This window comes from Ceratosolen solmsi, unplaced genomic scaffold, assembly GCF_000503995.2.
Source record: "Ceratosolen solmsi marchali unplaced genomic scaffold, CerSol_1.0 scaffold29, whole genome shotgun sequence".
In the NCBI taxonomy this organism is placed as follows: Eukaryota; Metazoa; Arthropoda; class Insecta; order Hymenoptera; family Agaonidae; genus Ceratosolen; species Ceratosolen solmsi.
The window spans coordinates 6955910-6973693 of NW_011948417.1; positions in this window are offsets into that span (position 1 = coordinate 6955910).

The window sequence follows — 17784 nt, forward strand, 5'->3', positions numbered from 1 at the left end:
ATATATAACTTGAACGTGATTTAGGACCGGTTGACTTCGCTTCAAATTTTATGTGACAATAAAAACTTATCGATTAATCATATGTATACTTCAACTTCTTTGCATATATAAAATTAAGACTTTTCTGCAGCTGCGTCATCTTTAATAATGTTTAAAAATTCTACGACAAATTGAGCGAATACGTTGAATTAGAATAAACAAAAAGTAGGATATACAAAATTTTTGAAAATGTTCTAAATAAACTTTATTTGGAAATTGCGGATATATTTTAAAATTATATACCTTTAAAAGGATATAAAATGAGTAAAATTCATATAGATTATTATATAGATCTAATTATTTTTACAATTATTTGATAAAAATAATGATCTAATATTTTACGAAATTTTAATAGGTTTTGAAATAATCGAGGACCATATAAAAAGTCTTTTACATAATATTGTAGTGATTTAAAGTTCTTTTATTTACAAAAATTATTTTTCTTAACATTAATTTGAATACAAATCATAGATACTTATATTTAACTTTTAGTTTATTACTTTAATAATAATTTCTGTTTTCTGTTCAATGATTATTTTATCAAGAACCATAATGAAAATTTAAATTTACTACGAATATATAATTATTGTAGATGGTATAAACGATAAGTTCCGATGATTAAGAGTTACTTTATGTTCTATTAGCCACTCTCACTCTTATAATATCTCATGGACTCGTCTTGATTTCTAATTCTTATTAGTCATGTGAAGAAGTGATCTTTTTACATCAAAATTTAATTACAGCTAATTTAATAAAAGTATTGCATCACTCTAATAATTAATATTATATAGTTAAAAAATATTGGAGATAATTTGAAGTTGAACTATTGGTAGTATAATAAAGAATTTCTTAAATTTATTATAAATAGTTATTTTAATTGCAATTGAATGAACATATAATATGGTAATTTATTAAAATACTAGTAATTTCAAACGAATATCGAGTCTTAAAAACTAAAAATATGTTACTGATATTAAGAAATTAATTTTTTTTTTATGAAAATCTACATTTGTTGTAAAACTGAAAAAATTACATTTGTCAAACAAGAACCTTTATTTCAAACATTCTATCTCTGCATTAACTATAGATATACAGTTATTAAGGAGTAAAATCTATATTTCGAATTTAAATTAAAAATTCAATTACTAATAGTTACTATTTATTTGTAATAGAAATATGTAATTGATAAAAATAATTTTATTTTCTATTTTTTGATAGAGTAAATTAATGAATAATATTAAAAAAAAGCACTTTTTATACTTTTATACCTTTTATACCTTAAATACGAACGTGTTCGCATATGTCTATTACATCAAGTGTTTAAAAATTTTATTTAAAAATTTATAATTAAGTTAATGATTAACATTATAATGTAAAAATTTATGATTTATTTGATTATATATATGTATATATATATATATCTACGGTTTAAAAATAAGTTAATGGACAAAATATAATACAATTAAAAATGTAGAACGTGAAAAAGGTAAAAAAGTGATAATAAATTGTATATGTAATGGTGTATATAATTTGTATATATTAACTTACATATATACAATTAAATATATATGAAACGATATTGCATTATAAATTATAAAAGCAAAATAAATTGGCTTCGGCTGTATCGACAAACTATATTCAAATATTCACAATATTTACTTGGGTTTTTGTTTCCAATCCCACTGGAATACAATAAATATAAAAATCAAGACAAATTTTAAATGCTTTATAAATATATTATCTTATTAATTACTTTAATATAAGCTTTACAATTACCATTCAAGCAGATTTATGTTGAAATTTTTTGTAGACAAAATCTATTTATCATATATAATATTATTATTAGCATTTGTTATTTCAAAGCAAATAATTATAAACATTAAGGTATTAAATGGTCTCATTTTTAATTTTTACATACCTGAAAAACTTTGTTATAATATATAAGTATATACTTTGGTTAAATATTTTTCAATTAAGAACATTCAATGTATTATTTTTTATCTGATTTTCATTTTTAGTATTTAATGTTTTTAATTCTTCCTCAGAATACATAAAAAAAACTATTAATGGTATTATTTATTATATACATGATATTTTAAAAGATATAAAATAGATTGAAAAATGTAATGAAAACATTAAAATCATGACAGGTAAACAGTTTTTACATGTGTCCCTTTCTTTTACATGCATAATCATTGCTCGACTTCACAGTAGTACGTTGTTACGTCTGATTTGTGACAATGACAAACCGTCTCAATAATGCTATTTATTCATGAAGATTTTCTCTTGCGAATATCCCTTGTGTATATTTATATTGCGCTGTACACTGGCCTCGACGTATCCAACATATTTATACAACACATTTATTTTACATATGTCACGCCGCTGTCTAATGGTTTTGCTTACATACAATTTACGGTATCAAAAATTCTTGTTAAAAATATGACATTATTTATTATGAACATAATGTTATAATTATTTTATTCAAATTTCTCCCATAATCGTATAGAATGTAATCATTTATTTAAATGTATTTAATTTTTTAAAAATATACTTACAAAAAGCTTAATAATCGCTTTAGCTGCAAAACTGATGTTGTAAATGTATAAATAGATGTAGTAATTAAAAATTTGCTTTTACGATAAGATTAATATAATTATAATCAATTTTGTATCGTAATAGTGTTATTATCCAATATTTATATATTGTAAGAAAAAATAAAATAATATGTCCTTGTAATACACCTTGAAAAAGTTATGAAATATGACGTTTCGGTTAAATGTTTATATATGCGGATAATGTTTATTATTTAATTTCTTTTCTAACAACAGAATCGAAAAACCGAAAAAATCTCAACGATAATAAAATTTTTATAAATGTAAATCAAAGTACAAGCATTTTAATAGAACAAAAAAGTGATATTAGTAATAGTAAATAAAAATTGAATTAAATATGTCGAATAAAACTTATTTCAATAAAGAATATCATAATATTAATAGTTAACTTAATCTTTATTTAAATTTGAAGAAATCAAATAATAATTTATTAACATCAAAAGTATTGACTACAATTTAATGCGAGTATATTTTTTTATGAATGTAATCAAATTCATCGAAATAAGATTATATTGTTGTGATAAAACTAGACCAAAATTGTTTCAATTTAGACAAAGAGTTGTTTAATAATTAGTGTTATATTCATTAAAAATAACTGAATAGAGTATTTATTCTGAATAAATGAGCCAACTTAAATCTTAACTAATGTTGATTTTATTATTGTATGATCATCACTAGAAATTTTAAGGTGTGCTACAAAAGAATTTATTCTCATTTATTCCATTATATATGTCGGAGAAAGATCGAGAGCGCATCTTTCTGTACATGAACTAAGAATAGAATTGAATAGATTGCACTGTATTTATAGTCGTCACGATTCAGACATTAAAAATTGTTTCTCGAAACTTTTATTAATATAATTTTTATACTATGTATGCACCAATATAATGAATTATAGAGTATCAATAAAGAATTAGCTTGCAAGGTGCGCTCTTCGTTCCGTAAAATTGTCGTTTTTTCCAGCTGTTACTTTGCTCCACATCCGGGACGACTATAGATACATGTATACATTGCACGTATATAAACGTGTACATGAATTCAATGTAATATATATAGGTTATTTCATGACTAACTTATAACGTTCACACCTACAAAACTGTGGAAACTTAAATGTAAATCTAAAATGCATTCAGCATAGTTTAATGTTTGTATTCTTTGAAATATAATACATTACTTATTCTGAAACACAGTAATATAAAATTGATAGGCTCTGATATTAATTGAAAACAGGAAACGATATTCAATGTAAATTAAAAAAAAATTCAATACTTTGGAGCATTTAACTTTTTATTGAATACATATAAGCATCATTATTTTGTACATGTATTTATAAATTTTTTAAACACTGGCTTTAAAGTTTTCATTGAAGTTATTAGGATCAGGGCGAAAATTATAATAGTTGCAAATAAATAGAATTCTACTGTCATAAATATTAATACTTCTAATGGATATATAAAAATATAAGAAATTTTTTTTTCATAGGAGATAATTTTTTAATTGAAAATGAATAATTAAATTTCATTATATACGTAAAAACTTGGAACATGTTAAGTTAATCTACTATAATAAGTATATTTATATAAATTTGCCAAATTATTGAAAGCGTAATATAATTAAAAAGCGTACTTTAAAAAAATATAAACATATATATCAAGAATCTTGCCAATTTAAAAGTTTTATATCATTTATTCATACAACAAATAGGAATATATTTTTTTAAATATTTAAGAATCTTATTAATTTTATATTTTATATCACACATTTACCCGAAAGCTAATAATCTATAAATATTTAAGACTTATAGTTAAATTTAATTTCCAATGTATTATTTCATTAGCATGTTAACCATAACGAAGTAATGATATTTATAATAAGGTATTATAATAATAAAGTACACTTTAATAAATAGTAGTACTTAAATTATAATTTATGCACAAACAATAATACTTATTACTTTAAATAAATTAAATTTATTATTACATTTGTTTCACAATGCATTAATTGCACAATTTAATTAATTATAAGCAATAAATTAAATAGATTGAATAAATTGTATTGAAATTATGCAATATTCTTGTACAAAATTGGAAAGGCTTTCATTAGCTCATTCTTAGTTAGAATCTGCTAATTTTGTTTATTTTTATATATAGAACTTTATTAATTAATGACGATCGATCAAGTATTAATTTTATCACCGATTAGTATAACCAGTCCAACTGAAAGTTATGTAGTATTTTATAATATTTTATAACATATATTTTATATAATATTTTTTACTAATATAATATTAATACATATATACATATATATTATGGAGTATTTGAGCTGAAGCATAATTATGTGTTATTAAACTATTATATTGAATCACAAACGCCTGCAATTCCATGAAAGAATTTATTAAATTGTATATTCACTTACAATATAAATTAATAGAATAAAAATAGATATCGTTATAATATATTTATTATATAATGAACGAAGTAGAAACTAAATTTTTTTAATACAAAGGTAATATTAGTTTTCAAAATTTTATGAATATAGATTAATACGCATTTAATGTAATTGCTACTATTAATTATAATAAATCTTTTAATCATAATTAAATTATAATAATTTCTTATTATTATAAACTTAAACTGCAATTTTACTTATTTTAATTACACATATTTTTTTTTAAATTACAATTTTATATATTTTAAAATATTATTAATAATTTGATCAATAATGTGTATGAAATAATTGTATTCACTTAACTAAAAACATATAAATTGTCCTTGAGTATCCTAAATATAACTTTAATATAAATGCTATTATTTATTTAAAGTTTTTTTCGTTGATTCTATTCTATTATAGTATAATATAACGGATTCATGTAATTTTTCAAAAAAAATTTTAAGATCTTATTTAAATTTTTATTACCTTCGATCTAAAAGTAAAGATATATTAAATAAGAAATGAATAAAAATAAATAGAATGTGCAATAGGTGATCTTACGAATTTCATTGAAAAAATTATATTTAATGTGTATTAATCAAAATACTCCGGTTACGTGTATTTCCATAAAGTTATAACATCAGCAGATTCACAGGTTTTAAAATTAGGTTTTAAATAATCAATTAGAATTAACATTATTTTTTTTTTATTATCATTAGTATACAAATTTATTAGCAGTTTCAAACTCTAAATTTGTACTTAAATATAATTTATGAAAATGGTTATAAACATTTTAAATAAACAAATAAAATTCTGAAAATTAATGCTACAAAAATTACCACCGAAGAAAATATATAAACATTTCATTAATATTATTATCACATAAAATTATTAAATTAACGTAATAACTAGTATTTCTGATAATTATTTATTCCATGGAATTTTTTTACTAATAAACAAAAATATTTGCTTATAAAAAAGCTTCTGCAACTTTCATTAGCCCCTTTGCAATACTAAGCATCTTCATCATTAATGACGCGCTAAAGATTGCCGCAAACAGATTACGATTTATGTTATTTTGCATATATTGCATATTATAAATTTTTTATTTTATTTTTATTAAATACATTTATACTTTTAATAATAATCAGTAAAGAAATATAAAGAAATCATTTTGTTTTAATTTTTTCTACGCGAAATTTAGCTTTGACTGCAAAAATACTGTAAATATGAGAAACTTGTAAAATAATTTGTAAGCAAAATAATGTATTTTACAAAAATTTAGGAAATTATATTTCATAGATCCAATTTTCTCGAAAATGAAATAGTAATAGACGTTTTAATTTTATCTCTTTTTTTAAGAATATGAAAATAAAATTCAAATGGATTATGATTAATTTTCACAGTAAATTTTTGTAATTAAACTGTAATTTGTAATTATAGTTTTTTTTAGATATTTGGATATTTTTTTCAATTTGGAGCTCTATAAATATTTGTGAATTATTTAAAAAAAATTAGCAAATTATAATAGGTAATTTAGCTACATAAGCTGAAATAATAGATCATAATAATAATAACAAATAAAATAAATGTATAATTTCATGTACAAAATTATACAAACTTGTTTGATGCATTTTAGAAAATTAATAATTACTAAATTAATAATGAAATTCAAATTATTGTATTATTGAATAAATTGTCTTTAATATGCATTATGCAAAAAGAATATAATAGAATAATGCGAAATAACAAAAAATATTTATATACTTGTCCATATATTCTATATAAAATCGTATAAAAAATTTATTTTATATTATAGTAAACAAATTATAGTGTATAAGTACTAAATATAGTTTCTATAATATTTATATTAATGGTAAAAAATATTTTTTATAGAATACTTTTGCAATAATTTAATAAGAGATTATGGGAAAGAAGTAATTTGATCGTCGTTTATTTATGTAATCCCTAAAAAAGTATGTTATTCTTTATATTGTGACAATATAAATTTTAAGTTCTTGAATTTTTTTTTTCAATTATAAATTATATATTGAAAATGGAGAAAATAAGAAAATGCAAGAATTTTAATAATTTAAGAATTCTTTTATAGTGTACTAGTACTTAATAATATCGAAGTTATTTAGAAGTTTATACTAAGCACTGTGTAGACAAAAATGAATAGATAATTTAATCAATGAATGCTTAAAAATTGATCAAATTTTCTATCATGTAAAATGTACTTAAAAAGCATTATAGCCTTTTATGATATTAATGTTTATTAAAATCTAAAATTTAACAAATTTAGAGACGTTGCAATTATTCTATGGTATCTATTTCTTCATATATGTCTAAAACATCTGAATCATCTAAAACATCTAAAACAATGATATATTTTTAAAGAAACATAGTGTTTTACAAATTATATAATGCACAAAGCTATTGACTAGTCACACTAATTTCGGGGTAAAACATTTTATATTTCATAGATTTGAAAAATAATTTTATATATATTGTAAAATAATAAATATACGGTAACAATGTACATTGAATATTTTTATATCATTCAACAATATAAGGGATAATTTTGATTAAAGTTTGTCTTTGCACGGAAAACAGCCTGTAATCATTCTCAACAGTATACGAGAACAATTTATCTTTTGTAGGTTTCTGCTGCTGTTACTTGTGATGTGACTAGCGAAATAATTTACATTCCAGGAGATGTGAACCTCCATATGACTTGAATATCATGCAGCTGTTAATAACATTTCCATAATTATTTCCTCCTTTCACAAAAACATCAAGACAGATATTATGTCTTTTGTAGTTAATATTATGTTGCCTACTTATTTATATCATAGAATCTAATATATAAAAATTTTATATTTAATAGTCTTATCACTATAATGCTTAAAAAAAATTACATTACTATTTGGTAAAATAAATTTTAAAAAATCATTGCAATTTGTACGTTTGCCTATTGGTTTATATATAATGCTAAATAAAATGAAAAATGTTATATATTTTTTTTTATAAAAATGATTATATTATAATTCTACTTTTTTTTTTTTAACTTACGTGTTTATGTCTTAAATTTAATATAATGAACAACTTATAGTATAAGTTTTATTAATATAATAAAGAATTACTAGATTATAGAAATTTGTTTTCACTTATTTACTTATTTTATCAAATATTAATTTTTTAAATCTACTTTTTCACTGTGCCTAAGAGACTTTTTATACTAATTTTTTATATGTATATGATAGTGAAAATTTTCGAACGAATATTCCTAACTTAGAATTTCTTTGGTACAATATTACGACTGTAGAATTTGGGACGTGAATATTTTAGAAATGTAATATTGAAAATATTGAAATTATTGAAAATGTTGAATTAAAACATTGAAAATATAAAATATTATTTTGCAATAAAAAAAAATTATCGTTTAAAATTATCCAATAATAAAATTAATATTTTTATTATTATTGTGGCAACTTAATAAAGAAAAATACGATTGAATATTATATATACGTAATTATATGGAAATAATTTATTTAATAATGCTTAAAAACAAACGTATTATTTATTTGTATATATAATAGCTTTTTAATAATTGTGCGTATGATTTTCGCATTATATTGTTAATTTATTAGCTAGCAGGTAATCATTAGTGAAAGATATATAACATAATCCTAAAGAATCATTAACTTACATGATTTTAACGGGAAGTGCATCTGTATTACAGTACTGCTATTTCAAAATAATTCCAAGGCATTTAAGCAAACAATTTAGAGCAAATTAATGAATCGATAATTATTATTAAATAAACACAAATACTTCCAAATAGATAATTGCAGAACAAAACAGTCTATAAGAAGCTATGATGAAAAAGAAAAATTCACGATAGACAATTTATTGTAGAATTCAATCTTAAGATAAGACATATTGGATTCACCATACTCTTATATTTGCGTTTGTGTTTTCGTCCTTAAGCCTAGAGGAGATGGATTCTCTCCTCGGTACTGTGGTTTACTTAATAATCCTTCTTCTCACTCATTACGTGATGCATTAATTGAGCCAGTAGGAATTGGATGGTCGTGCCGTCGATCAAGCGCACAATCCTTTCGAACGATGATTATACATTTATATTCAAATAAGCCGCGATCGGCGAGCGGTCGCAATTTGTACGGTAATGAAGGGGCGCCAGTCGAAAAGTACAAGTTGCCATCGTCGACGATTATTAGCGCGTAAGGTGGGGTATGCGTATGTATGTCCTCGCGCACGCAACTGAATAATGGGAGAAGCCGTCAGCAAGGAGAGAAGGAAGTACCGGTGATGTACGACTGAGAAGAGACCGATCTGACCCCACGGACGGACTTCAAATAAGAAAGCCTCTGAAAAAGACGCAAAGCAAATTGCTGCACCTCTTGAACTTTCTCAAGGCTCTCCTCTAACAGCGCGTCTCTTATCCCGCGAGCGCATCTTTGACCGGGTTATTGTAGTCTAAGCGAGGTGGTGCGAAGGGAGGATCAGAGAGGGGCAACCGCGCGCTTGTACATGTACGTAGAGAGCACGAGATAGAAGGAAGGCAAATGTTATCGTAACACTATGAAGCAATTGCGTAAGCGGTGCAGGCGCGCGTTCGTCGGCTCTCCCGGCGTCACGCTACGCGACAGTCGACTGACTGGGCCATCAAGCGCCTCACTCCCTAATTCCCCCCGCAGGTGAGACCGCACGAAGATGAAAACGAGCGCGAAATAGAAGATCGGAGGAAGAAGCAAGGTACGCTTCCAGTACGGCGAGAGGATAGCGGCAGGGGAGAGAGAGGACAGCAAGAGAGACAGAGAGACAGGGTTTGCGCGCGCGCGTTTGTGTGTGTTTGTGTGTGTTTGTGTGTTTGTGTGTTTGTGTTTGTTGTGTGTGTTTGTGTGTTTGTGTGTTTGTGTGTGTGTGTGTGTGTGTGTGTGTGTGTGTGTGTGTGGGCGCGAGCGAGCGAGCAAACGAGTGAGCGGGTGGGATGACAGAGGAGGGGGTGGGAGGATATCGACTTTCTCTTAGCGCACGCTTCTTTCTCACTCCCACCTTCACCCTCTTTCTGCACTCTGTCACTCTCTCTCTATCTCTCTCTCTCTCTCTCTCTATCTCTCTCTCTCTCTCTCTCTCTCATCTCGCTTACTCGCTTGCAAAGCTCGCGTTCACCGCTTTCGCTACGCTCTTTGGCAGACGGCGCGTACGCGGATCCGATAGTGCGCCACTGCGCCACGGCACGTGATCCACCTCTCTCGCCTCTCTGTGTGAATCTTCGCGGAATAAGCGATGTGCTCTCAATGCCTCTCGCCTTTCCTTTTTTCTCTCCCATTTTTTTTCTTTCTTTTTCTCGCTTTCCACGGGAATTCGGACTACGCGCGCCGATACGTTTTCGCTGGTACCACTTTCTGACGCCACTAGGGGAAACGCGGGGAAACGCAGATCAGAGTGGGGCAATCTGGGATAGTCTCACGGATGAATCTATTTGACCGAAAAAATACTGCGTTTACCCAGGTATGGGACGAGCATAACGCGTACGTGTTTTTACTTTTACACTCGATTATTGTTTTCGAAAAAGTAAATGACGATCGGGCGAACAGACATACTTTTTCTATGTAAGTCGTCTTTTCCGCCACTCCTTTTACTAAGAACCTCGTAATTTTGCGAGAAAAAAAACAAATTGTTACCGGCAACTTAGGGAATAAGTAATAAATGTATGCAGGCATATTAAATTTAATTGCTTCAACTTTGGGCTATAAATTTAAAGATAGGCATAGTAGAAAGCTAATCTCCAAATTTTTACCTTTCTGAAATATACTCCTGACCGAAATTGTAAAATTTACTTCTCTTTTAATCGAATGTTAGTTCATTTTTATAATAATACATAGTTTTTGTTTCTTTTTATATTTAGCATGCAATTATACATAATTAATATCGTAGTTTTAATTCAAACATATTTATCGTAATTAATTGAAATAGAAAAAAACTTTTATTATATTTATTATAAATAGAATTTTAGATAATAGAGAATAATTATACATTACCTGACAAGTGATTATATTTTTATTATAAAATAATATGTGTACAATTAAACATTATATAATTGATTTAATAAATCACGTGTACATATTCACTTGAAAGTGTTCTCCCAGCTTATATTTATCATAAAATAGACTTTTGAATCATAAATCAGTCCCAGTTAATACAGAATATGGACAAATACATAATATAGTATAAATAAAACGTAATAAATTATTTTTACTGCTTTTAATGTAAAAAATTATTAGAGCATTGTTACATACTTGCTATTACATTTACAAAAGAAATTTTAAAGAATATGTATTACTATCTTTTCGATTAAGAAAAATCTCGTTAAATTGATATCAAACTATATGCATACATAAGTAGGTCACATATTTTTTGTTATTATGGTTTGATATTACCTTTTTAAGGTATTGTATCTGACTACTTCTTACCATATAATTACAATAAATAAATAATACACTATGAAACTTAATTTTTTAATAAGTACCATATACAAAATTATATACTTTAATTACTTCATAAATACTTTTTAAAAGGTTCTTTGGAAACATAATTTATATCGTCAATATTATGTTGTAATTAAAAAAAAAAAACTTATACATGATTTCATAATTATTAATATCAAATATTCCTTATAATAATACAAAATGTTTTGAAAATAAAAATAAATATAAATTAATTCAATTTAGAAATCTTGCGCATTCAATATAATAATTCAATATAATCATACAAAATTATTTTTCAAAAATTTCTGTAAACTATAAAAAAACATATTTTACACATAAAAGAAAAATTTGTACTTAATTCTTATAAGTTCAAAATTTATTAGGTAATTACAGTATTATATTAATATGAATTAATTCATTTAGCAATATCAATCGATTTATTCATTACTATCATACACAGAAATCTTTTTTTAACTGAATTTGCAAAATCATTCTTTATAAAATAAGTACATGTCTCTTTTCAAGGATAAAAATTTATGTAATTAATTGGTACGCTGCATAATATATTTAATTGAAAATCAATGAAAGTTCAACTGTACTAGAAAAAAGCGGTAAGTAACCTTAGAGCATTATAAGTTAAATAAATAACTAGGGTCGTGAGTAATTCAATTGAATAATTTTTAACCTTAAATATTGATTTCTTTCTTTTCTGTTACACGATATAATTATTGCAATATTAGTTATTAAATATTTTGATATAATAGAATAAAAATTTTTCGTAAAAGTTGCATTAGACAAGCAAGTGTTTCTACAGGTAATGCTATATTTCAAATATTATAACATAAATTTAATATATATTTTCTGATGCTACAGTCTTTCTTACGAGCATTTCACAATAATAGGAAATGTTATATTTATGTTATAGACTTGTTTATGTTTAATAATATTAATATAGTATATAAAGGTTCATAGGTTTAAAATAAAAGATTTAGATAAATATAATTCTAATTGAGATTTTATTTAAAGTATGTTTATATTATATTTCTAAAAATTTAAGAATTACACGATTATCATTTGCTTCTAAATAAAAATATAGCAGCCAAATTTTAATTTTGTGTACGTAATTTATGAAAGTATCGATATATATATATTTCAATATCAATTTTTAAATTATGAAGATACTTATGATATTAATAAATATTGATAGATATTATTACACCATTTTTACCATAAAAACTTATTTTGAAATACAATCGATACGTAACTTTATAATCATGTAATCAACATTTACAAACTCCTATATGATATTTGATCAAGTTCTGTACTTGAGTAATAATTTGCTAAAATTTTATAATATTAATGTATACAAAAAAAATTAATGTGTTTGAAAACTTTAAATTTTTAAAAATTTTTAGAATTTTCAAATGTTTATTTTCATTTGTTTATAATGTTCTTCTATTTGCCCTTAAAAAATATTACCTTTTAGTTTTTAAGCCAATATGAAATATAAAGATAATATATAAATTATTTTGGAAAGTGATTCTTAATCTGAAATTATTTAATTATCTATAGACATATATAAAAATGAAAATTAATTTTAATTTTTATTGTGTAATTTATGATTTAAAAAGAAAAATGTGTAAAAAGTAAGTATTGAAGATTTATTTATAATTATAAAACGTATCTTCTTGAATCTTATTTACGTATGAAATGTAATATATTAAATTAATTTGCCTATTTGCTTTTATTAAGTAGAGTACATATGTTACTGGAAATATTATTGTTATATAATATTATTATATGAAAATTATTAAAATATATATCAGTCAATTGTTTCTTTAATTTCATTTATTAATTTTTAAATACATTAGATTGAAAGAATGTTATGAATTTTCCTGGTTTTTACCTCTACAAATAATTTCTGACAAAAACATATATTTAATATATACAAGTAAAATATTCAAAGTATTCAAAATATATAATGAATGAAACACAATGATTTTAAAGTTTTAAGCTACAAGTGATAAGATATTCATAGGTATAGTTATATAATCCTTTAAAACTATCATTCGAATCGCAGACTAAGTATTACCTGTTGTATTATGTTTGAAAATGAAACAATTAATATATCGAGAAGAATAGAATAAGATAGGTTTTTTTAGTTACTTTGTACGTATTTTTATTATTTATAAATTTAATTATTAATTTAAGACAAACTGTCAATTATCCCAAGAAGATAAGACATACAAACAACTCCTTATCTTACAGTGAAAACTTTCACCCCTTTTTAGTAAAGTTTTCATGAAAGTCACTCGAAAGCGAGTGATTTGGCAAGTCACTCTTTTAGAAAGTGAAAAAATCACTCTTTACGTCGTAGACAGTGGGATGTTCCATCGTTAAACTAGAAATTTCATAGAAATCGACAAGGTCTCGTAACTGATGATGCTGTTTGGTGTGATAGATCTTTTTCATGAATAATAATGAAGTAAAGAAATCGAAGGTGGCGAACTGCGTTCAAGATGCTCGCGATACCCAAATTCTCTTCCTCTTTCTCCTTTCTCACCTTTCAAACTTGATTTCCCTATACACGCACGCACAAGCACGCACACACACGCACACACACACACACACACACACACATATATATATATATATATATATATATATATACATACACAAATACATGTGTGCGTGCGTAAGAATGTATGCATACAAGTATCCGGCTTTTTTACTTTTACTCTCTTATGCTACCGTCAATCTGCAATCAAATATAGCCGGCGCTTACCTCGAACGTTTAACCTGAATTCTTTATAGCAATTCACAATCCGATATGTAATTATTTTAAATATATTTGTTATTTTTTTTATTTTTACACGACTTTATAAATATTTATAAAATCTTTACTTAATTCACCTTAATACATTAGCTATAAAGCTTTATCGAATAATTCAAAAACGATAATTTATTTTAAAATCAATTAAAAGAATGAAAAAAATTGTTGTCAATAACAAAGCATAGATAGGTCATTAATAACGGAGAAAACATTCAAAATATTGATAATTCATTTTTTTTAATATAATTTGTACATAAATATATTTTGTTTGTGTGAAATTCACAACTATTATTATTAGAATATAAATTTCATTTATTAATACCAAAAGAAAAATGTTAAAAGTGGAGAAAATTCAAGAAAACTTACTATTATGTTTCAACTTCTCATTAGTACTGATATGCTAATATATATTTATACTTCCGCTTCGATATGTATTTTATAGCGTTTTTATTTACATTCTTTGATATTATCAAAATTATGTAAGCTTAAACTTCAATTATTACAAAAAATGAGCGTACTTAACTTATAATTGATTGAACGTGGTATGAATTTGAGAATAAAATAAAATTTTTATTGAATATTCAACGCATGAAATCACCGTTAAAAACAATGATCCCAGAACACCAAATATATTGTATAACTAACGAGTTCCTTCCTGTTAAATACGTATTGTACAGCAGGTACTTTCTTACTGTTCTCTGAAAATAATTAAATTTAGACATGAAAGGGCGCCCGAATATGCGAATGTCAAAAAATAAAAAACGAAATACTTAATGCCAGAAATATATAGATGCACATGTGTTTGGACGCTTGTGATGGTCAGCTTTCGCATCTTAGTGTAAGGTGGCAACAACATGAATAAAACCGGATTTCAACTTGACCTACTTTTTTCTGCCGACTGCGGTGTACGGCCAGCACATTTTTACGTATAGGTTGGCGCGCACGCACTTCTGAGAGAGTTTGCTCTTATAGTAGTGCACTCACGCCTCCGTAAGAGAAAAATTGTCCAGTCGTAAATTTAGATGTGATATGCACGCACGTGTACCAAGAACATCATAATAGTCAGATGCCTCACGCATACTATCGCCTTTGCATCGCGTGAACCTACGTTGTTCAACTTTACACTTTCGATCTTCCCATTCGCACTTATTTTTCATATGGTAACAGTATATGTAATATTAACGAGCATGAGCTTTTAACAATGTGTTACGATATTATTATGTTATATGAGACAAAATGAGATTCACCATGTATACGAACATGCGTATATAGTTTCTACAAAAATAACAAAATAACAAACTTCCAATGATATTCCAACGATAAGAAGAGTTTGTTTTTTAATAAGCATGTGGCAAAATCAAACCCTTTTAAATGCCTCTTTATATACTAATGCACATACCACATCATATTTCTTTATACTACTTATACATTTCTCTAATTAAATTAATAGATTGAAAATACAGATTCTCAAAGGATTACATAATTTTATATTATAAGCATATGCATCATCACAATAAAATTAAAAATGATGTGAATTATTATATAATAAGTATATTATTCGGACAACGCATTGAAAATATGATTCTAGTTTTAAACACAAAATTTATAAACAAAATTTTAAGTCTGTATAATAAATAATATAAATTAATTTTAACATCTATTTTATGTGGATAAATTTATGATTTTAAGTATGTAATTCATTTATTATATATACAATCATATATATTTCTATTATCATATCGATGTTCTATACTTACTAGATTTGATAAATTATGTAGATAAATAATATAAAAATGTTGGGTTGAAAGATATAATGTAAGATGTAACGAATTTACTTGACAAAAAATGTTACTTATTAACAATAATTAGAATACAAGAAATAAATGATGCTGTAAAATGTTTTAATGATATCCTTTTGTCTATCATGACATATAATTTTTTATTCATCATATATTTTTTTTTAACCTGAGAGTCAGACGTTTCAGATTTTGATGCAACCTTATTCAAATGCGAAATTAAAGACGTTTATTTATAAGAAAAATTAATGATAGTAAATCTATATTTATTAACTTTCCAAAATTATTAATCATATTATAAAACTTAAAATATTTCAAACAAAAAAATTTTTATTTTCAAATTCAGAACAATAATTAATAATTATTCTTTTCCAAGCAGATTTTATTTTAATATGATCTACATAATGCATTTATGAAATAATATTATTAAGCGAAAATTATAAATATTATTTTAAGTAATAGTTTGTTTTTTTAACATTAAAAGAAAATATTATAAAAGAATTTATTAAATATTAAAAATCATTTAATAAACTGATATATTTGTATATCAAGAATCTATATATATATATATTTACTTGAATAAATTTGTGTATTACATAGCTATTTACATTTTAAAAATTTATATTTAAATGAATTAATGCTGTTCTTTAAAAGTGATTTACATTAATATTATAATGTAAACAAAGTATTTCAATTTTTTATAATTAGAATATTGAAGTTATGTATATGAAAATAATTAATGGTAATCTATCTCGTAATATTTTTAAAAAAGCATATTTCTTCTTCAAAATTATAAAGATGTTTCATAAATAATTATAATTTTTAGTTTATAATATATTTAATTTATGTTTTTATATTTTACAGTATGGTATTTAAACAGTGAAGTACTTCTTGAATAGTATAAAAATTGAATGATAATGATGATTATTAATACTGTCTTTGATATTTATATTAAATTTATATTTATATTAAAAATATATACAGATTTATTCATACACACCATTGTTTAAAATTTATTATTTCAAGATTATTGAATTTATATTTGCAGTGTTTAGTTCAGAAAAAACGGAAATGCAAAAAAGTATCAGCGCAGATACATTTGAGCTTGCACCTATACACTTATGCATTGACGTGCATATTTACGGACAAAAATCTTTTTCTCATTATTCTACCAGACTCGAGTATATTTTTCCACAAAAACCGGATTGATTTCTTTATTTTGATAAAAATGTTAACAACCTATCTTCTCCTTGACCAGTTTCATAAATTATTGACCGAGTATATATAAAATAATTAAAATAGTATTGATTTAACTGAGTTTACGTAGTATAATAAAAACAAATGAACTCTAGGCCATTACGTATTGAATCAATTCTTGAAAAACTATTGCAAACAGTACAAATTGTGATTTTTTATTGGTGAAATTTGGTAACAACAAGTTTGGAGATAGATTTTCACGACATATGATTAATTCGATAACTTGCTTGTTAAGTTTCTTATAAATTATTGAATTGTAAATGTTCTCTCAGTATTAAAAATTAAATTAACTG